The sequence below is a fragment of the Zosterops lateralis genome, assembly GCF_965231275.1.
Source record: "Zosterops lateralis genome assembly, chromosome: 3".
NCBI classification, from domain to species: Eukaryota; Metazoa; Chordata; class Aves; order Passeriformes; family Zosteropidae; genus Zosterops; species Zosterops lateralis.
Window position 1 is genome coordinate 112,158,979 of NC_139764.1, and position 22,842 is coordinate 112,181,820.

The window sequence follows — 22,842 nt, forward strand, 5'->3', positions numbered from 1 at the left end:
CAACCTCGGGAACCGATACCACAACCTGAGACAGCCCGGCCGAAGACAAATCCCTCAGCAGGACCTGCCAGAACGGCTGCTGATGGGTTTCCAAAAATAACTCAGTCCCCTTTTCCACAGTGCCTGATGTCCATTTACTTACAGCCACCTAAAAATAGCCCTTCCCGTTGGGATCGATGACGGGAGCTGACAGAAGTGAAAGGAGCTCATCACTCCACAAACACAGGACTAAAGGAGATAAAATACTTTGGAAATGCAGCATAGGGAACAATCCCGCTCTGGCCCTGAGACAGCCAGCTGGATGGGCCTAATGATTCTTCTCCAGCACCAGCTGTGATTGAATTTATTTCCATTTGGTGTGATTAAAAAGAAAGAGGCAGATAAAAGGGAGAACAAAAAGTCCAAGATTTCAAAAGACACTAAAAATAAAATAGTTTGTGTGAGCTTGGCACCCTACCTTGACAATTTTTATATGTGTCAGCCAAGCTCAATAACCCAAAAGGAAGGCACAAGTAATTTATAGGTGGGGAAACAAAGGCACGGAAATGTCAAAAAACCAATTCAATCACCAATAAAATCAAGGGCAGGAACAGGTTTAAAGGGCAGGAGTTCCTGAGGCACCTGCCTATATCCATGCCCTAAGATCCCTCTGTATTTACTCTTCATGGAGCCATTTTAATCGTTTCCATTGCCTGGCAAGTGCAGATCGATGCTGAGGAGTTCAGTGGCTCCTCATGACAAGTTCCAGTCCATTTAGCTGATCAAAGGGAGCCGCTTCGCCGAGCCCGTTCGCACCTCGCAGGGAAAAGGCACTTCCTCAAAATTCAAACGCACAAGTTTAGCAGCAGGGAGGCCTGAAATTAATCCCTTTATTTAAACATTAACAACTTTAAGTGTCTCTAAGCAATTGTAAAGGCTTTATTAGAGAAGGCAATGAAAGCTCGTGAGCAGCCAAGTCGAGAGGAAGCCAAGGTTACCTGCACTCACTTTCTGAGTATTAACTTTGACAGCACAAACTCACTTTGCAGAGGATTTGTCCCTGGAATAAAGAGGACAGCAACATCTTGCTGCCAGTTGAAGTCTATGGGCAGGGATGGATGGATGGAGCAAATCCTCCTGGACTCCATTCCCATGGCATTGAAGGGTAAGAAGATGTGCTGTGGGCAAACAGAACCTCATGGATTTATCTTCTGAAACCATCCTTGGAAGATGTTGATTACCTTGACAGCAGCAAGGTTTCTGATGTAGTGCCCTGTGTGGACATTCAGTAGGAAATCCAATGACTGGAACAGGAGCCTGGAGGGCTGGTGGATCCTCCAGCCCAGCACAGCCAAATCTCAACTGGACAAAGCCTCCAGCAATCTCATCTACCTTTGCCCTCAGCAGGACATTGAATTAAAGACTTCCAAAGATCCCTTCCAAACTTGTCAGTTCTACAATTCAAAGAAATGCCAGAGAGAAAGTGGAAGCCTTTCCTGGAGGTATCTGAACTTGATAAAGCTGTAATGGATAATAAAAATACCTCTCTGTAAGCTTTTCACTGGATCTATGAGCTGGTGGCAGCAAGGAGCCTCCCAGCACACTGTGCTGCCCTCTCTCCAACATTTACCTCTGGACACGGGAATACATCTCCTCAGTTAAGACACTTTCACACTAAAATTCAACGTGTTTTAGTGGCATTGTAGGACTCAATACTTGTAGGAGGTGATAAAACATTCATGAGTGCAATGCTGGGAGATTAAATGGGTTGGGCTGGTGTTTAAGGACCAGCTCTCTGCTCAAGCACTACACAATCATTTCCCCAAATCCTTCCATGTATCCAGAGAGACACACAAGGTGTGCACATCCCACCCTGGATCCTGTCTGGTTGCTGTAGTGGGAGAAAAAAAAAAGCATGGATTAGATGTTGTCTGAAATACAGATGTCACCAGGTTTGGCATTTTTTTTTAATGCCTCCCTGTTACTGGAAAGTAACTATTGAGTTTCACACCAAAGTCAAAAGCTCCTCTCAGGTTCATCTCCTTTCCAGCTGCTCCAACAACTGCCTTGCCAAAATCCATAGAAGACAAAATCTATAGTTCCTAGGATTCACATTTTGAAACAACTCCAAATGCAGAGCACAGGTTTCACCTTTAAGACACTCTTGCAAGGCACACAGCTATCTCCTTGAATTTGCTGGTCCTGATCCAGATGGAAAAAAAAAACCCAAAGCACAAGCCAGTTTTTCTGCTGACCAGGATTACCTGACTTAGTATCAGCAGCCTTCAAGGACATGGTCTAACACACCCGAGTGGAAATCACCAGTGCTGGATGCAGTTCCCTTAAATCCTCTAAGCCTCTGCTTCTCTGCTGGAACAGCTAACTGCTGATAAACTCACTTTCAGACTATTTTCATAAAACGGAAGGTCAGCAGCAAATGATTTGCTAATTAAATCTGTCACGTAATTCTCAGCCTGATGCAAAACTGAAGGCAGCTCCACTGAGTAGAATGGCAGGCAGGGGTCAGCTGCCTGTTCTGAGGAGTGACAGGGCTGTGGGGTCACCAGGCTCGGTGACAGATTCCTCAGAGCCATATCTTGCAGCCAAGCTGTGTTCTGGCAGCCTCTCCAAGCCCTGCCCACCCTGCACCCACCTCTGCAGAGTTTCTCCATGTTTAGTGACACGTTCTTGCTTTGGTGCATCCCTTGGCTCTGCAAAATTCATCCTCCATCAGCAGCTCAGAAGCTGCTCCTTGGCCCAGGGTGACTTTGCAGATGAAGGGTGAGACGTTGCACTGATCAATTCCCAGCATCTAAAATGATCCTCACTCTTTTCCGAGTCACTCTGAAGAAACACAACAATCCTGCCCCCAAAAAAGTCTCCGGTCTTGGGAGGTTGTTCTATTTTTCAGCCAGAGGAGGGCAACCACACATGTTCACAACAGGCAGCATCCTTCTGCCTGGTACAGAAAAATGCACTTTATTCCCATTCGAAACCACCAGAAGAGTTGTTTCATCTTTCCCATTCTGCCTTATTTATGTCTATTCCCTTCCTTGTGATATGTAAAGAGCATTCCCCATGCAGAATCACAGAATTATGGAATGGTTTGGCTTGGAAGGGACCTTAAAAATCATCCAGTTCTACCCCCTGCCACTGGCAGGGACACCTTCCACTATCCCAGGTTGCTTCAAGCCTCATCCAAACTGGCCTTGGACACTTCCAGAGATCCAGGGGCAGCCACAGCTTCTCTGGGCAACCTGTGCCAGGGCCTCACCACTTTCTGAGTAAAGAATTTTTCTCTAAAATCCAACCTAACTAGGCCCTGTGTCAGTTTAAAGCGGCACAGTAGATTCCATGCTAAAGAGAACCTGAATTCCTCATTCCTCCTGCTCAGCAGTTCTGGCAGCCAGACCCAGAAGCCATCGAGCTTGTCCAAACTGTGTGTGCCACTGACCTAAGGAGAATTCATCAATCCCAGCTGGGAACTTGGGCACTGGGAGCAAGGAAACTGGTGGTGACATGGTTATAAATAGCAAAGGGACTGGGGATATTTTCTCCCTCTCATGTACTCCTGCCTGTCCTGCTCACACAAACCCTTCAGGGCCTGGATCAGGCTGCTCTGATGCTCTCCTGCCAATTTTGAGTCACAAGATGGACATGAAAGGATTTGCTCAGGAGAACAAAACAACCTTAACTTTTATATCTTGAGGGAGAATATCCTGCAAGTAACATCATCCCTCAGTACTTAGCTGGAAAACCCAGGGAAAGTTTGGGAGAGGCCCCAGCTCAGCTCTTCACCCTCTCCCTGTGGACATTCCAATAGCACAAGGCACTGGGGTTATAGGGTGAGACACAGGATGAGACCCAGTACAGGAAATGGAAATTCAGCAACCTCATCAACACTGATTTTTAAGGATACTCACTTCTCCCTCATCATTATGCTCTGTGGTAAAAGCCACTTGACAAGCTCAGCTAATCTGGGATGCTGTTGCATCACCACCTGATGTTGATAAACAATTATTAAAGAGGAAAAAAAAAAAAGAGGCAAACAAACCCATGCTTCTCCTCTGGCCTGGGGTGGTTTTCAGTACCATTATCAGTGAAAAAGGGGAAGAAGGAGCTCTGTGGTTTTGGTATGGGCTGCTTTGGTCCCAAGGCCTGTTCTCTGGCCAAAATCCAGGGGTGTAAGCCAGCCACTTTCAGGCTCTTGAGCTTTCTCACCTGCCCAAACACCCAGGCCATATCTGACCTGCCTTGGAGGTTTAATTCCTGGTTGTGCCAACTTCTGGATCAATGGCAGCTGGCTGAGGCCACCATTGTGTGGTTCCAGCCTGGATGAGTGAACAGAGCAGCCCCTCATGTCCCAAACCTGAGCTGTGCACCCATCTGGGAGCAGAGCCTGGAATCCCAGTTTTACATGACTCCATGACATTCAGTAACAAATAAATCCCATGAACCTCAAGAGGGTTATTACTCCTTCATGTATAAAGGAGATGTTGAAGTGACAGGGAACTTCCCACCTTCTGTGGGGATAATACAAACCAGCAGAGCAGAAAGACATCCAAAACATCACTTCTCAAAGCAGCAACAGATTTTTCTGTCAAAGGAGAGATTTCACAAGGATGTCTTGGAAATGGGTGGATTCATGGCAAAACAATCAAGCAACGCGAGAGACGCACGATCATTTTTCTTCTCTGAGTGTTGAAAAGCTTTCAGATTTATAAAATTAGAGCTGCTTATGTTGAACATCTCAAAGGGAAGGGGAGGCAGAGGAAGTCTTTCCCCCATACAGCTCTCCAGCAGCAGCTCCTGATTGTACTCAGTGGGAAACACGGAGCACTCTCAGCACCTTCCCTCCCATCAAGCTCCAGGCACGGGGGAAGCTCAGCAATTTGCAGGATTTGGGTCCTTGCTTTTGTCCCCCTTCCTTCTCTCCCTCCCCACCTTCTTTTTGACATGATGGAAAGACTGAAGGGAACACAACAGTTAAGGAATTTGAAGCCTCTCTAGCAGCTACTCTGAATGCAGGCACATGAAGCAGCAGGATTCTGCCGGTGACATTTGGACCACAAATGAAGTCCCCAAGAGTAATAAACAATCAGGTAAAGAAATCTGGAAAGAAATTACCCAGCACACCTCGTCTTCCTGGCCCCCATGAGATCCATATAAAATGTGTTAATGCATCTGATTATGATCTAAATTATGTACAGAGGCTCCTGCCAAGCACTCTGTTTCTTTATTGTTAAGTTGGAAGCTGTTTAAGAACGGTCCAGTCATCACGTTTCAAATTAGATTTGGGGAAAAAAACATTTTCCTACTTTATTGCTAGCTCAGAATACAGGAGAAGGTCGGGATGTGGGTTTTCTCTGCTGAAGAAAGAGCAGGAAGAGTGGGGACAGAACAGCAGAGGAGCAGTCTGCTACCTGTCCTTTACTGTCACCTGAGCTGTGTGGCTTTACTGTACCCACACACACCACAGAATTATTGCAGTTTCAGCTTTCTATACCTTTTTTCCTGGAACAGGGGTAAAACATCAAGGTGTTCCCATCCACATTCTCCAACAGGCCGAAAAACTCTGAAAGAAAGGATTTCTGGAAAAATTCTGCAGAGAAGGGCTGGCAAAACACCATGTGAGATTTTCCTCACACCTGTAAGGGCTACCTGAGCTCTCACTTATGCTGCCAGTCCTTTGTGCTGCTTGGAGGCAGGTAAAAAAGCTGGTTCTCTCCCTAGAATGCCATACCAGGAGCTTTTTAAAAAACAGATACACCACTCCCTGGTGTAAATTCAAATTTGGGAGAGCACCCATTTATTTTAACTGCAAGCCTAACAACCTCAGGTGTGCTGAAAACTCCACCAACCCAACCTGTGCTTTCTCTTCTGCTGCTGTCTGGCCAAGCCTTTGCTCTGTGGATCAGCATCTCCTTCCCCCTGCAGGGCTGGATTCCTCTGAGCCAAGGTCACCTTGCTCAGAGGAGCTGGATTTTAAAAGGAGGGTCCCTACAGTTATTAAAAGTCTTCCATCCATTACCTCTGCCCTTCCAAGCTCACAGCTGCAGCCACAGCTGCATAAATCTAGACTAAGTAGGGCCCTGTGGAAGTGAAATAGGATATAAATAGTTCTTACAGGTTTATTTTGCTCTGTGTATGTATATAAATCATACACACACTTATATATGCCAGATACGTCTGCACCTCATTGAATCATGGAATGATTTGGGCTGGAAAGGACTTTAAAGATCATTCCATTCCACCCCTTGCCATGGGCAGGGACACCTTCCACTATCCCAGGGTGCTCCAAAACCCTGTTCAACCTGGCCTTGGACACTTCCAGGGATCCAAGGGACATCCACAGCTGCTCTGGGAATTCTATTCCAGGGCCTCACCACCACTCTTTTAGCAAAAATTTCATCCTAATATCTTATCAAACCCTGCAGATCTGCGGGAAGTTAGGGATAAGAACTACCATTTCTAGCCACCATGGTAATGTAGTGGTTTAAACACCCAAAAAATGCTTTAATGTAGGATCACAGGCTGGATCCCAGCCAGGCAACAGCACTGCTTTTAAAGGAGTATTTATCTCCATAAAACACTTCCTAAACAACGTGTTCAGTGCTTGAAAATAAAGCCTTGCTAAACAACCAGATTTTAACCTGGAATTCTCCATGTTGGCACTCTCTGCTGCTCCAGGTAAGTCTGATTCCCTTACACAGCATGATGATTTTCTCTGTAAGAAGAAAAGGAATTTTCTCTTTCAGTTTAACTTTGAGGCAAGATGGAAGACCACAGCTTGGCCTCAAAGATGTGAGATCTTTTGAACTCCAAGTCAGCAGGCTCTCACAAGAGCTGAGCTCGAGGGCTGCTCTGGAATAAATCAAAAAAGATTTACTCTTTCACTTGAATAAAGCAGGGAAAAAAAAAAAAACAAAACTCCGTAGATGCAAAGATATGGGGTTGGGGGTGGGGAGACAGCGAACAGGTTTAAAAAAAAATAAAAAAAGGCAACTTAAGAATGCCATGATGGTTTGATAGTCACAGTCCCATAAGCTAAGCACCAATCCGCATGGTTGGATTTCTTGCAGGAAATCACAGGCACAGTTGCTAAGCCTGCTGGAAGCAGTTCAGCCCAAGAATACAGGGAGCAGATGCTCCAAGCACAGCTCACAAGGACATGGAGCTCCTGGAGAAATCCTCTGACAGGGAGTCAGAACAGGACCATGAACTGGCCCTGTGCCATTAGAGATGCAGCTGTGATCTCTTCACAGAGGAGCAGAGTTCATGGCCAACAGGGACCTTGAGAGCACCAAATGTGCTTTGAGCTGTACCACAGCCCCTCACACTTCATCCATGTTTTCTTAGGAGCAGGAGTTGGATTTAGCAGCCAGACTTGAGTAACTCTGGTGGCTCCCAGTCACAATCCATGTGCTGCTTCCACTCCAAAACTTGAGCTGACAGAGTAGCTTTGTGCAGGATGCTACTGCCTCGTGGTGTCCTTGTGTCCCCATGCCAGGAAATGCCATTCCCTGGAACAGGCAGGAGTGACTCCTTTGCCTCACTCTTGACACCTTTGCTGGAGCCCAAACTCATCAGCAGTTTTGACAATACTCCAGGGTCTGAGTTTGCCTGAAGGAGCTCAGCACAGGGCACAAAACCTCATCCTCTGGCTTCCTTACAGGAGTGAGAAGAAAACTGAGGAAGGAGAAATGTGCTGCTGGCAGCAATTCCAGCCTCTGCAGTGAGATTGGAAGGCTCCCAGGCAGCCACACACCCCCGCAAGAGCTGTGATCAGCACCCATGGACTGATCCTCACACCTTGATTACAAAGAGTTTGGGGACAAGAATCTGCCCACAGAATGATGCTAAAGAAGAAAAATGTTCAGAGCTCAACTTCCCCCTGAGCTGTGTGGAGGGATTTGGATCCCAAGGCACCCAGACACTGAGCTCAGACCATTAGTGACATTCAACACTGCTTTCAAAATCAGAATTGAAAACTGCTGAAACCAGAGTATTGTGAAATGCTGCTTCTTCCCCTGCAGTTCTGCCAAATGAACTTGGCCAAAACTTTCAGCAATTAATGGATGATTAAATGAAAGAGCTGATGGCCAAAAAATATGTAAGGGGCTTGATTAAAGCTCTGGGGGGTGACACCATGCTGGTCCTGCCCTATTTTTACAAGCTTTCCTCATCTCACCATTATTTCAACTGGACTATGGGGAGGAGGAGAATGTTGTTAGAAGGGTGTGAGATGTTTTGGTAAATTACGTTTAAATTCAGCAAGGGAAGAAGCAGCTTAACCCCAGGCATGGTTCAGCCTGGCACTGCAGTGCTCCTTTGTGCTTTACCTGTTGTCCCTCAGCTCCTTGGCTCAGATCTGTCCAACATCCCACACTGGTTCCTTCACCACCTCTCTTCTTTCTCTCAGCGCTGATCTCAAGGGTTTCTCTCCTGTTTAACAGAAAAAAAACACAGACAAAACCACATGAACTCAAGAAATAAGTTATGCATGGCCTCGAGGTATCGTGCAAGAGAGGCACTCTGACACAAACATTCCCTCTGGACCTCTCCAAACAGGGATTGAGCAACCTGGGAGAGTGGAAGGTGGCCCTGCCATGGCAGGGAGTGGAATGAGATGAGCCTTAAGGTCCCTTCCCTTCCAAACCATTCTGGGATTTTGTGATTTATGACATGGTCTTAAGCCTGGAAGGTCCTACAAGTTTGACAATTTGGGCTGCCAGGGAGTAAGGGAGGTTGAAGGACACTAAAGGGGGAATCAGGCACAAATGAGACCACCTGGAGAAGGGATATTGCAAATCTAAAAAGGATCAGATGTGGGTCATCAGCTCCCTGCTCCATCAGTTCTGAGCTTGCTTCCAGGCATTCTCAGCTTTCTCAGCTCACTTCACACAAAATTCGTCCTGTACAACACCAGATAACTGACAGCTCTCAGGTTATGTCCATGACATCGTTTCCCACAAAAATATTAGACAAAATCATTATCTCCATTGTTCCATGAGTGCCAAGGTCCAAGAGGATCATTGCAAGCCACCCCACCCAACCTGTTCCATGACACACCACGAGTTCCACCCACCAAGTCCAGCCTCAAGCCCAGCAATTCCCACCAATTCTTCATCCAGCTTTTTCCCCAGCTCAAATCCTCTCTCAGCCACACCTCTGCTGCAAACAACCAGTCTAATCTCAGCAGACAAACAGATAAAAATTAAAAGAAAAATAAAATACCTTTTGTTTAGAAAAGCCCGAGGCTCCAGGATTATCCTTCGGCAGGCGACGCCTTGGCTCTCAGTGGTATTTCCCTTTGTTTTAAAACAAAAAGGACCATCCACATCCTGCCTTCATCCTCCTACACAGCCTCTGGGACAGCAGAGCCTCTCAACCTCCCTCTCCCCACCCTGACTTTCACTAATGTGTTCCATACTCACAGCCTCTGCCCAGTCCCAGCTCCCAGCAGGGAGTCAGGGCTGGTCCTTGGAGGCTGGTGCTGCTTATAAAGGGCTGCTTCCATCCCCTTCCATCCCTTTCACTTCAGCTGGCAAAACGCTTTCCCGAGTGCCCACATCTTCGGGATACAAAGAAGGAAACATATCGTGATGGGAGCTCATCTCCCCTGGCAGGCTGCAGGTCCTGGCACGGTTCCATCCGCGCACGGCTACAAAATGTTTGCAGAAACAAGAACAGCCACAACCCTTCCTCTACCCCTCCTTCCTTCCCTGACTGCAAAGTTCTTCTCCAGAGTTCTCCAGAAATCATGAGTGAAGAAGATGTTACTCAACAGCCACGGCTGAGGGTTTCATTTCAATGTGACCTGTGAAATATCCACTTTGAACCTCACCCACTCTGCACAAGCCCAACATCTGCACAGCCCTCGCTGCCTCCTCTCCCAGGTCTGGAGATGTTTTATGGCAAGCTTGGAATGCTGACAGCTTATGAAATTAAAAGCTGCATTTCTTTTTCTTCAAAGCCACCGATTATTTTGAGTCCCTGAAACTCCGGCCACTTGGGATGAAGGAGCCAAGGAGTCAGAGTATCTGGCATTGGGATGCCCAAATCTTGTCAATCAAACAAACCACTCTCCTGAGAGTCACAGAATTGTCTGGGTTAGAAGGAACCTCAAATCATCTCATTTAAACCCCCTGCCATGGGCAGGGACCTTTGACTAGAAGAGAGCTTAAGAGGTTTTTTTTTAAAAGCCTAATATTAAAATAAGCTCTGGAAAACATCAGGTTCTTCATAGAATAAATGCCACTTTATGATGAAAGTGAAAGCCCATGCCTTATAAACACTATATAATTAAAATCATGTAAAAATTCCAGCATATATTAATATCTTATTCTGATCACTGTCATTAAAGCAATAACAACATCCCAGCACAGGCTCACCCCAAAAAAAAAAAAAAAAAAAAGGGTGGTTTCTCCCTATTCTCCACTAGAGAAGAGGTGGCAAGTCGCTGTTCCAACTTCATTTTATATTTTATTAGTTTTTACAAGCCAGCTATGCTAAAAGGTTGCACCAGTAATTTAAACTGCAGTTGTCAGCAGAAGTGAAGGACATTGTGGGATACATTTTATTCCAGCTCTTTTATTGCCTGGCTCCTCGGAGTGATTCAGGCAGCTTAAGGATTTTAGAGGCACTGTCACAACAGTTTCTGGTCCTTCGCAAGCTGCTATTTGAACAAAAAAAAAAAAAAAGTACCCAGAAACTCCAACTTTCAAAGAACTGGCTGGACCAGCAGAAGCTGTTCAAGACTCAGCAACTCCTGAATGCCACCAAATTGTTCTCTCTGCAATGTTATTCCCATTTGGCAGAAGGGGAGGGGGATCCATAAAACAGGGGGAAATGCTGATTTGTGCAGCTCTGCCAAACCACAGGAACACACAGAAACACGTCGTGACTCTCCCCACCATCAGGAGCCAGCAGTGCTGTGTCACATCTGCTGGGACACAGCAAGGCAGGTGACAAGTTTGGGACAGGAGCACAACGTGGCTGGCACAGACCCAATCCAGGAAAGCCTCCAGCAGTGCTGGCCAGAGGAGGAATGTTTTGAAGATTTCTGAGACAGCAGGCGCCTGCTTTCCATCCCAGCAGCACCCCGGGGTTCTGGTGGATTCTTCCCGACGGATGATCAAAAAGCAAATTAATTCCTTGAACTCAGGGACCAACCCCTTCTCCTCACCACCCCAAGCTGGTGGGAAATGTTGGTTTTCATCCCCATCCAGCTGCTCCAGCCACTGCAGGGCTGGAGGGGAAGAACATCCTGCTGCTGAGATGTCTGCTGGCTGCTTGCCTGGCACAGGACCCCATTCCAGATCCCATTAGGGAAACTATCCCAGAAAAACAGGGAAATGTTACTTTGTGGGAGGGTGGAACCATTCCTGGTCAGAGCAGTGCAGTACTCTGGGCAGCAGACAAATGGTGTGACTGAGCCTGGTGTCTCCATTGTGCTGAGCTTTCCTGAGGTTCCCCATCTTCCACCCACCCACAGCAAGCCAGGAAACACACCTGAGTCACCTTATCCCACCTCTTGGGGGGCTCGCAGAGAGGGAGATCCAAGGCTGACAATCCTGGAAGGACTCCCAGGGCTGTGGGGTCACCTGCATTGATCCTGACTCAGCACAGAGGGGACACTGCTGTCACTCTGTGCCATGGGCAGAGGACAGAAATCCTCATTCTCACTCCTTGGACACTGCCAGGGATCCAGGGGCAGCCACAGCTTCTCTGGGAATTCTATTCCAGGCCCTCCCCATCCTCACAGGAAGGAATTCCTTCCCAATATCCCATCCAGCCCTGCCCTCTGGCAGTGGGAAGCCAGCAGATTATCAAGTGATGCCACACCAGTATTGGAGCATGGATCATTCTCAACTGCCCCCCTGCTGTGGGTCCCTTCCTGTCCCCCTTCAGCACAAGCAAACACTGTGCCAGGAGAGGTCAATGGTTCCCAGACCTTAAAATCAGTGAGGACAAGCAAAACCTACTTCGTAAAGAAACATCTTTTAAGCAGAGGGAAAGTTCTTACACCCGGACTTTGGCAGTATAGTCAAATTTTTAAAGTTTGGGACATGTTTTAATGTATTAAAAAAAGTTTTTCAGGTCACCTTTGATGCAGTTGTCTGGAAGGGGAAGGCTGTCAGATGGTGCCTTAGCAAGGGAATATCTGTTCCCTGGGCACGGACCCAGAGCCCTGTGAACCCCCTATGGCACCTGAATATTCCGTGTTTGTACTCCAAGCCCCACGGACACTCCTTTGATGTGGTGAGCTGCTGCTCCTAAAGGTCTCTGGAGATCACAGGAATCTACATGAGGGGATGTATTTAGTGGATAAGGAGCCTTCCATTCTTTGAAACAGAACTTTGCTGTTGTTATATTTTTAAAAGAACTTTTAAATTGCCTTTTTTTTTTCTTTTTTTTTTTCATGCCTGATGCAGAGAGCAGCTGTGGAGAGATGCGCAGGAAGGCTCCTCTGCTCCATGGGGAATCCAGCCCTGCTCTTACACACGTGGCCTCCTCCTGGCCTCTCCTGCTCCAACATAAACAAGTTAGACCTACATCCTCCTGGAAATGAAACCCAGCCTCTCAGATATGTACACAGATCTCCTTCTGCCCCGCAGGAAACAGGGCTGGAGAATTTGCAGCCCCAGGTGGAGCAATCCCTGTTCGAGGGGGCTGGGGAAGGCCAGGAGTGGAACACACAGCACTAAATGGCATCTTGGGATATTTAACTCTCTCACTTTTCTGGCCTCATCTCTTCACCAGCCAGAGAAATTTGTCCATTTTCCTCTGCTCATCCTCACAGCGTTCACTGAAAAGCTTTTCCCTTTATTCCTGGTCACAAAAACATCCCAATCTGCTTCCATCTCACTCTTCCCTGACAATTATCTCCACTTGCTTCCCTATTTTCTCTTTTTTCAAGGCTCTTATCCAGACTGGTTTTTTTCTTTCCCTCACCTGCCTGCACCACCATTATTTTTCCCCACTGTCAGAGGTGCCACTGCCAATCAAAAATTTGGTTTCAATACAGTTATTTAAGCTCATTCTCCTGCACTAAGGCAGACAAATATTGCAACCTAATACAGAAATATGCCCAGGAAATCATTCCTGGGATGCTGCAACCTGAGCTGAAGGCAAACATGATGGAGACAGAGCAACACATGCCCAGATCCACAGCTCTGGAAAGCATTCCTGGCACTCTCATTTCAATTGCCATTAAGGAGATGCCAAAGCCCAGCAGATGTTTGGACAACACGAAACATTAAATTGAGCTCTGATATTTAAGAGCAGAAAAGTTTCCCAGGCTAATTCAGGCAACATGTCCCATAAAACTGGCAAAAAAACCATCAGGGTCCATTAACTGCATTTGCTCTCCAGCATCTGCTCCTGAATTGTTTATGCACAGAGGTTACCCAGCATATTAATCCTCCAGAAAAGAACATGTAAAGCAGAACTGGAAATGAAGGAGTGCTTGGGAATCCTGTTATTATGAGTGGGATAACACAGGAGGGGTCTGTGGGGAGAGAAATCCCCACAGGAAAACTCCAGAGAACTCCTGTTTACCTTCCACTTCAGCAAACAAAATCCCACAAACAGGGAAATTAAAACCTGTTGTTGCAAGCAGAGAGAAAGTCGGAGGTTTTATGATCCCACTGTGAGAAAGGAATTTTAACAGGCTGGTGAAGGATAAACTGTTAGTTTCTTCCATAAACCTGAACAAAACCAATTGATTTCCCAGAAACAAACTGGGAAATTATCCCCCCTGGCCCCAAGAGTTGAGTCCAAACCTGCCACCAAAGTTTCTCCTGCCTTTTCCTTATCCTGTACCTTCACAGACTTTGCAGGGCTGGGTTCAGACTCATGATCCAAATTCAGGCAAGCTGGAGATGCCCTAAAAGCTGCTGAATCACCAGAAGAGGAAGGGATTTAAGCTAATAATTTACCTTCCAGCTGGGCAGGAGTCTGTCAGCACACAAAGCAGGGTGTAACTCAGGCTGGAAATGCTCCACTGAGAGCTCTGTGTGTTCCCAATCACCCACCCCAGATGCCACAATTCCCTTTTAGTGTCCTCTTGCAGGAGACACAACTCTCTACCCTGACCTTCGGATAGCCAAGTGACCACTGAAATCCCAGAGGGACAAAGATTCCCTCTAAAATTCTCTGAATTCCCTCAGCAAGCACCAGTCTGTAAATGGAGCTGATAGAGAGGGCTTTGCACAGGAAATGCACAGAGATTTCCAACGTGGAAATGAGGGTGGATAAGGAAAAAAGGACATTTACTGTGGAACTGTTACTCCTAACATTCATCAACAAGGAGTAAAAAGACAAAAGACAATATTTAAATTGGGTGTTAGGAATAATTTCTTCCCCAAAAGAGTTGTCCAGCCCAGGGCAGAGGTGGACCCCCACCCCTGGAGGGATTTAGAAGCTGTGTGCATGTGGCACTTGGGGACATGAAGCAGTGGTGGCTTTGGCAGTGCTGAGGGAACAGTTGGACTCAATAATCTTAGAGGAATTTCCAACCTAAATGATTCCAGGATTAGGAGTTATTTTTGAGAAGAAAGGATTTTTTTTTTCCCTTATCTAACTCAGAAAAAAATATTAAAGAAATCACTTTGCACACGCTTCAGAGGCTCAAGACATTCAGGGATAAAAACTGGACCTTCAAATTAAGGTTCCTCTTCACCTGAACCAACAGCTGGGGATATTACAAATCCTTTTCACCTTAAACCAGCTGAGTGGCACAGAGAATTAGCAAGAAAGTGAGGGATGCTCAGCAGGGGTAATGAACTGCTGCAAAGAATAACTCGAGGCACATCAGAATCTGTCTTGGCACAGTTCTTCCTTTCTCCAGCAGGAAGAACACACAGAAGTGGCAACAATCCCCTTCCAGAAAATTGTCCTAAGCTCCCAGCCCACTGCCAAAATTCATTCGAAAGGAATTGGTCCAAGAAAGAACTTCCAGGATTTTGTGGTGCAAAGCCACCCTCTGTTCCACGACTGCATTTTGCTTTCACAGCAGAAAAGGTGCCTTGAGATTTTGTCTTCAAGAAAGGCAATGGAAACTTCCTTTGCTCACTGCCCCCAAACTGGTGTCACCCTCTCTGCATTCCTACAGGTAAAGAAAAAGCAAGTTCAGCCTCCAAAGATAAATTCAGAGGCATCAAACCCATCCTTTCCTGGGAATTTGCTCCAGTGATTAATCCCAGTTCATGTCTAAATTTCAATGTCACCTCTTCCCACCCTCTCTGGGACTCAGCAGTACCCAGCACCCCCTGCCCTGAGAAGGGACTCAAGTTTGGGTCTCTCTCCTGACCCATAAATACAGTGGGAGAGTTTAAAAGTTCAGCTCTGGATATTTTCACCCTGATCCAAAAGCTGCCCTGCTGCTCCTGCTGCAGGATCTCCAGCTTTTCCCACATCTATTTTAACACACAGATATCGGAGCTAAATAAGTTACTTGAACAATATTTTCAGAAATTCAGTTTTTGGAGTAAAAACATCCTTTGTTCCTATTTCCCAGCTCCCATGTCCATAGACGGCATTAAATACTTCTTATTCTGGGAACTGAAGCAGATTTGGCGTCTCAGTCCAACCCCAAGTACCTTTGCACAGCAGCTGTTCCTGGAGGGCTGAGCCCTCTGCCCCAGGCACAGCCCACTCTGCTCACTCCATCCTCCATCCAGTTTAAAAATCATCTGGATTGCTTCAAGCCATTCATCATTTTCTTGGAACAATTTCTTACTCCAGTGGTGTTGTGAACTCCACAGATTTTCCTGTTCTTTGTACTTGATGAAAATCACAAAGGCCGGGATGCAGCTATTCCTGAGAACTCCCATGATCACACTTACAGCTTTATCACAGCCTTTCCATGACTTTTATTTCCTATCCTGATGAAAAAAAGAGCAGAAACAGGGGCTCACACGATCTTCTAGACAGCTCTGATGCTGCCTGGTCACACAAAGATGGATTTGTTCAGAGCAGCTCACAGAGAACCCACTCCTCTCTAAAAACACTAATTTTACATTCAATTTCTTTTCACTATGGACACGAGAAAATTGATTAAGCACCAGAAGCGGTTCTTAAAAAGTGAATCTGTTTATCTGCTCTCTACCAAACAAAAATAACCTGGAAAACTGGCAAATCTAAATGTTTGCCCAGCAGACAGGACAAATCCTCCTTCAGTGACTCTCACATTTTCCTCCTGCTGCTTGGAACTCCTGCAGGCCTTTGTCACCACAGGAACGATGGGGTGGTGCCACCAGCAGTGATGTTGAATTCTGTAACTTCATCAGGTGCAAGAGCTTTATTAGAAGGTTGTGAAGTGTAGAGCTCTGCTGCATTTTGTCACAGGCTCCATCCAAAGTCGACAGGCTGTTGGCTGGTTTGGTTTGTTACACAAGAACGTCTCCTGCACTGATTCCTGCTGGGTTAACTGAGCATGGGGGAGGTGTGTGGTCATCTCAGCCACTGTGCAAGGAAAAATTTCCTGTATCAGGTCCAAAATACTCTGCAATGACTCACCATATTTATTTTTCTTGCAGGTCACCACCACCTCCACAAAAGTAAAAGGAAGGGTTTTATCCCCATTGTCCCCCATGAGGCTTCAAGCCAAGAGCCCAATGCACCTTCCCACCTCCAGCCTGGATTGTTACAGAAATACAATTTGTATAACTGTGTTTTCTGACACCTAAAATCTTCTGAAGCTGTGTTGACCCAAATTTGGCCCAGGATGAAGCCCTTAAGGCACCAACATTGTCCTTCCACAAGGACAGGAGCCTCAGAGGATGGACAAGGACCGGCAGCTTCTGTCCATGAGGGGATGCCTCAGATTTTAATATATCACAGAATGGTTTGGGTTGAAAGGGACCCAAAAGCTCATCCAACTCACCCCCCTGCCACAGGCAGAGACATTTTCCATTATCCCAGGTTGCCCCAAACCCCATCCAGCCCAGCCTTAAACACTTTCACATTTATATACAAGTATATTTTATCATCCTCACCACCATATACCTGTATATACACACAGACAGGCCACTGAATTCCATCATCCCTGCAAAACTAAATCCAGGGTGTTCAAAACCAGTGCTCTAGGAAGAGTATTTCTGAAGAGATTGTTTCCAGCAGCTTCCCCAAAATGACAGAGCCCATGGGAACAGCATCCAGTTCAAGGGTGGTATTCAGTGATGATTAAGAACCACGTCTTTTCTCCCTCCTCTCCCTCTTAATTCCCTGCCTTTATTCCCTCAGTGTTTCCAAACTGGCCCAGCTTTGGTGGATTTTTATGGGAACTGCAAAGGAGGTATTTGCCAACCATCCAATCATTGCTCCCAAATGCAGAGGCACCGTGACTTGAATTGGTCACCTTGCTTTTATTTGTATTTATTTTTAATTGTAAGGAAATGTATTTTCTCACTCTCATCCTCCAAAACAGCTGAACAGTTTTCACTACAGTCTTCCCAAAAAGCACTCAGCACAAGCAACTAGTTGGAATGTTCTGCTTGAAGTTTGGCATAATATGAACAACTGAAAACAGGATTTTCAAATGCAGAAAAAGCTTAGGGATGCCACCATTGCCCTCTCCCAGATTAAGAACCTCCATCAATCCCCTCTCAGGGCTATTCACCCACCCTTCTCTGCTGTTTTGCTTTGCTGCAATACTCAATTTAGGCTGCCTGGTCCTTTGGAAAAGACCTCAACAGTTTATTTGTCCATAAAATGCACATCAGTGCTGCTTTGCACCCAAACCCATCCATTTTAGCCATCCATTTTAGCCATGAAGGTATTGGTTTCACACAGCTGCCCCAACAAGTTTTTAAAAATTCCCTTTAGATGGCCATGCACAGGCCACCAGCAGGATTTCTGAGGAGGCAGAACATGAATGTGTGTGTTGTGATACACAATCCACATTTCCATAATCAGGATTTCACGTTACTCAAAAGCAATTTGGTGTTTGGTTTGGGTTGGGTTGTTTTTTTTTTTAAGTCTCCAGCAAACCCTGAAATTGGGGATGAAGGAAAGGAAGGGCAGGTTGAACATGGCCAAGACACTGTTTTTACATGATCCTTGCCCAATTCTATTTCTCCACAGCCAAGCAACAAAAAAAATTCTCTCTCACAAAAATCAGACAGCACTGTAAGCAAGCCCACCATGAATAATAAGGAATCAGAAGGGGAAGGGATGGGGCAGGATGCTGATACATCTGATGCTGCACTCTCGTCAGCTCATTATTTGAGGCAGCCTGGGCTCCCCATGAGGTCCCACGGAGCACTAATGACTTAATCAAGGGACCTCCCTGGGGCTGAGGGAGATGCTCATGAATACCAGCATCAAATCAAAGCCTGGGAAATCAGCGGCACCCTATGGAAAATTGATGGGATCAGCTGGTTAATCCTTAAGCCATTAAGTGATGCCTCGCTCCTGCCTCAGACCAAAAAATTGCCCTGACTAGAGCTGGAGGCACAAGGAATGCTAAAAAGCCAAAAGTGAGGAGCTGAGTTCCAGAAGTCTGCAGAAAACTGATCCACAGTTTTGGATAATGCCACAAGGGACAGGATAAAGGGGAATGGCTTCCCACAGACAGAGGACAAGGTTAGGTGGGATATTGGGAAAGAATTCTTGGCTGGAAGGGTGGGGAGGAACTGGCACAGGGTGCCCAGAGAAGCTGTGGCTGCCCCTGGATCCCTGGAAGTGTCCAAGGCCAGGCTGGATGAGGCTTGGAGCACCCTGAGATAGTGAGAGATGTCCCTGCCCGTGGCAGGGGGTGGGACAAGATGATCTCTAAAGTCCCCTCCAACTCAAATCTTTCTGTGATTCCATGGTTAAAATGCAGCAGTATTTGTGCACATCCATGGGCACACCATTTCCAAAGATAAAAGCACTTTTTTTTTTTAGTAACCTCATTTTCAAGCAAAACTGGACAGCAACTTTACAGTCACCAAGCTCCTCGTGCACACTCAGTGCTGCAAAATCTGCAAGGACTTCAAATTCTTTACTATTAACATATTCTCCATATTAATCTTCCCCAAATGATCCATACTGGGAATTTATGTATGACTCAGTATTAAAATCCACTGTAACTGTGTCTCTGAGCATGTCATGGAGCTTAAATACAGGCGAGCAGAGGGCATTAAGAGGCTGCTGAGAATCATTTTCTAGTACATTGGAAAGGACAAACTGTTTTTACGAGTGTGTGTTTTACAGTCTGTTTTTTCAAATTAAATCTAAAATAGTTCCCAGATGGAAGCTGTATCATTCCAATTTCAATCTCAGGAATATTTTATTTTAAAAAATTAAAAATTAAAAAAAAAAAAAAGAGAAGTGAAAATCTGACTTCACTGAAAGGCCAACAGTGTCTTATGTTGTTCAGAGAGAACTCAGAGACATGGTGGAAAAAACCTTGAGACTTTTTTCTGAGCAAAGATTCGAATAATAAGGAAACAGTCCTTAAACAGCAGCATCAAGGTTTGTCCTTAATTCCACAACAAGTGCATCAGACTGTGGCAAATTTCTTTACAAAGCTCCAGGCACCCAAGAGGCAACTGGAGAGAAAGAAGGATTCCCTTGCCCGTGTTCTCATCCACTGCCTCCAAGCAGCTTTTTGCAAATCAATATATTCCATTATTTTTAATAATCCCATATAGCTGTAACATGGCTCTAACACTTCCCAACTCACAGCACCTCCAAAGCTGGAACTCAGCTTTTAATGAGCATCAGCAACGATGGCTCAGCTCATCTCTGATTTCAGTGCTGGACAGGTGATGCAGATCCCTCTGGTTTTGCAAAGCAAACTAATACTTGGAAAAGCAGGGAGCAGCAGGTGAAACCAGGATGCTTGGAGTTGTAGATGAGGGTAAAAGTGCAATCAGCACCTGGCTTGATTTACAACTCCCACAGATTTATAATTTGGTCTGGACAGACGTAGGAGGGGTTTGATTACAGCACCCCAGGGATGGAAAAAGCAACTCTCCTTGGCAACTTCCAGCCTGGCTGCTACAGGACAGGAAGGAATAGGAGGGGAATCATTACAAGCATCTGCTCTTCCACAGTGCAGGAGGAGTAACTCCTGTGCCCTACACACTGAGCATGGCTTGGTCTTACCCTCCCTCCAATCAGGATGGACACACACCTCTCCCAAACACCTCCTGGGTGTCCTGGCCATATCCCAGTCCAGAAAACATGGTTATCCATGGATCAACAGCAGCCCAGCACTCCTCAGCATGTCACCCTCCAGCCACCTGCCAGAGCCAGATCCCTAGGGACCACCAGGGAACAAAGTGTAAACAAACAGACATGCTTAGAAAGAAATGCTTGAGAGGAACTAAAAGCAAATTCACATTTCCTTTACTCTCATTTCCTCTCTGTGGACCTGATCTCCCACCTGCTAATGCTGTCCTTACTCCAGCTTTTAGTTTCTACCCCAACCTTCTTAAATTCCTCATCCATTATAGAATCATGGAATATCCAGAGATGGACCCATGAGGATCTCAATCCAACCCCTGACCCTGCACAGACACCCCAACAATCCCACCCTGTGCATCCCTGAGAGCTTTGTCCAAACACTCCTGGGAGTTTTGGCAGCTTCTGGGTCATACCCATTCCCTGGGGAGCTGTTCCAGTGCCTGACACCTTCTGGGAGAGGAACTTCTTCCTGATATCCAACCTAAACCTTCCTGACACAGCCCCCTGTGTCCTGTCCCTGCTCACAGAGAGATCAGAGCTGCCCCACTGTTACCCCTCAGGAGGAATTATCCAGCCTCCATCCCTTCTTTTTGCTGTCCTCCCATCCACATCAAATCCCAACCTACACTACAAATACTGCTCAGCACAGAGATCCCATTACAGCAAATTAGCAGAATGTTGCTCTGCTTTGCAGCTTAGAGAGGATTGAGTTATGTCCCAGCTCGCTCCTGTCAGTACCATCAGGAAAGCTCCACTCTGCCTCATAAGGGACAAAACCATTCTGGACAAACTGGAGAGCTGGGAGGGAAGAGTTTTGATTGAAAAACGATCTCATAACTGGGTAGAAATAGTGCTGTCAGCAGCAGCCAGACACACCATGCCAGAAGGAGTTATCCCTTCTCCAAACAATTTTAGGCAGCGCAGTCAGGTGTGGCAACACCAGCTCATTCCACGCTTGCTCCCTCCTAAAATCAATTTTCCAGCCGCGCATCCATAGTTCATCTGCCAAGTGGCCGTGCCTTTGCTGTATTCACAGTTCTGACTCCCCTCAGTCGGAGCAGGGAGCTCTCCCTGGAGCTGGGATTAAACACAGACATCTCTGAGCAGGGATCTTTCCCCTCTCCATAGCACCAGTCCCACCCTTTGCTACCAGAATCACTGAGCAGCCTCCTGAAACCCCAACCTCACGTGAGGTTCTGCTGGCAACCACAGCACAAAGAGCAGGTTCCCATATTAATTTCTGCTCCCTGGAAACCCTAAGACACAACAAGAGCAGAATAATAATACCAATTACTGATATTTGATGCAGTCATTTCAGAGCCAATTAACATAACAAACCTCCATCTCTTTCAGATAAGCAATCTCAGAGCACTCCAGTTAAAGGTGAGGGGATGAAGAACAGAACAAGAATGTTAAGCACTGATTACAGGAAGAGAATTGGGAAAGATTTCCACACAGTCCTTCTTCCAAAAATCCACCTCCCAGCCCCTCCCTGCCTCCACACACACACACCAAGGAGGACCTGTAGTATTTTTTATCTGAGGGATTAGAACAGGAAGCTTTTTATGACAAAGGTCCCGAGCCCACCCAAGCCTCGCAGCCAAGAATTCAGAGGAAGAGAAGGAAAGGGAAAATCAGCAAGTTCTGGGTGAGAAGCAGCACATTCCACCTGCTGCATGAGAGAGAATTCCCTGCACCAGAGGAACAGATCTATCCCTCTCACAGGGAACATACTTGGAGCCACATGTGCTGTTTGCTCCATGCTGGGTCCTCAGCAAAATGTGCCCACAGAGACTTCAAAGGACTCAAACTTCACACACATTTCTGACACTCCAAATCATCATAGAATGGTCTGGGCTGAAGGGACCTGAAAGATCATCTTGTCAAAGATTCTTAAAAATCGATTCCCTGCCACCTTCCACTTACATCAGGTTGTTCAAGTCCCATCCAACCTGGCCTTGGACACTTCCAGGGATCCAGGGGCAGCCACAGCTTCTCTGGGCACTCTATGCCAGGGCCTCATCACCCCCACAGCCAAGAATTTCTTCCCAATATCCCACCTATCCCATCCCTTCTAGCAGTGGGAAGCCATTCCCTCTCTCCTGTACCTCCATCCTTTGTCCCAAGTCCCCCTCCAGTTCTCCTGGAGGCCTTTTAGGTCCTGAGCCCCTTTAGGCCCTGGAAGGGGCTCTGAGGACTTCCTGGATCCTTCTCTTCTCCAGGTGAACACCCCCAGCTCTCCCAGCCTGGCTCCAGAGCAGAGGGGCTCCAGCTCTTGCAGCATCTCCACAGTCCCCTCTGGACCCACTCTAACAGATCTACATCCCCCTTGTGCCAAGCATTCCAATTCTGGAGGAAGAAAACATCACACTAACATTTAGCACACTGAGTGCTGGGGAAAGAGCTTATTTATGACTTCCCCTGAACATAAATCTTTCTGCTCAATCAGTTACAAAACCATTTCTGGGGTGAACATGAGGATTCACCATGGATGTGGGACAACAGAACTGCACTGAGCAGGACAATGGGTGGGTGCTGGAGCTGTCCAAGCCTGTCCCTTCTGGATAGCCTGGATTTCTCCAGCCTGACATGGAGCTCAGACAGCCCCAGCAGCCCAGTCTGAGCTCACAGTGCCATGGGAAGAGGAATTGAGGGTGGCAAAGCTCAGGCCATCAGTGTGAG

At 46.5% G+C, this 22,842-nt stretch overlaps 1 protein-coding gene across 7 annotated transcripts in view; it reads right to left on the reverse strand.

Moving 5' to 3' along the window:
* EXTL3 (exostosin like glycosyltransferase 3) overlaps positions 1 to 22,842 on the reverse strand; it is a 111,842-nt gene that overhangs the window by 39,798 nt on the left and 49,202 nt on the right. For all 7 annotated transcript variants that reach the window (XM_083856053.1, XM_083856054.1, XM_083856058.1 and 4 more), the window contains one exon: positions 8,322 to 8,424. The gene's annotated coding sequence lies outside the window, so the exon portion shown is untranslated. The remainder of the gene's footprint in view (positions 1 to 8,321; positions 8,425 to 22,842) is intronic.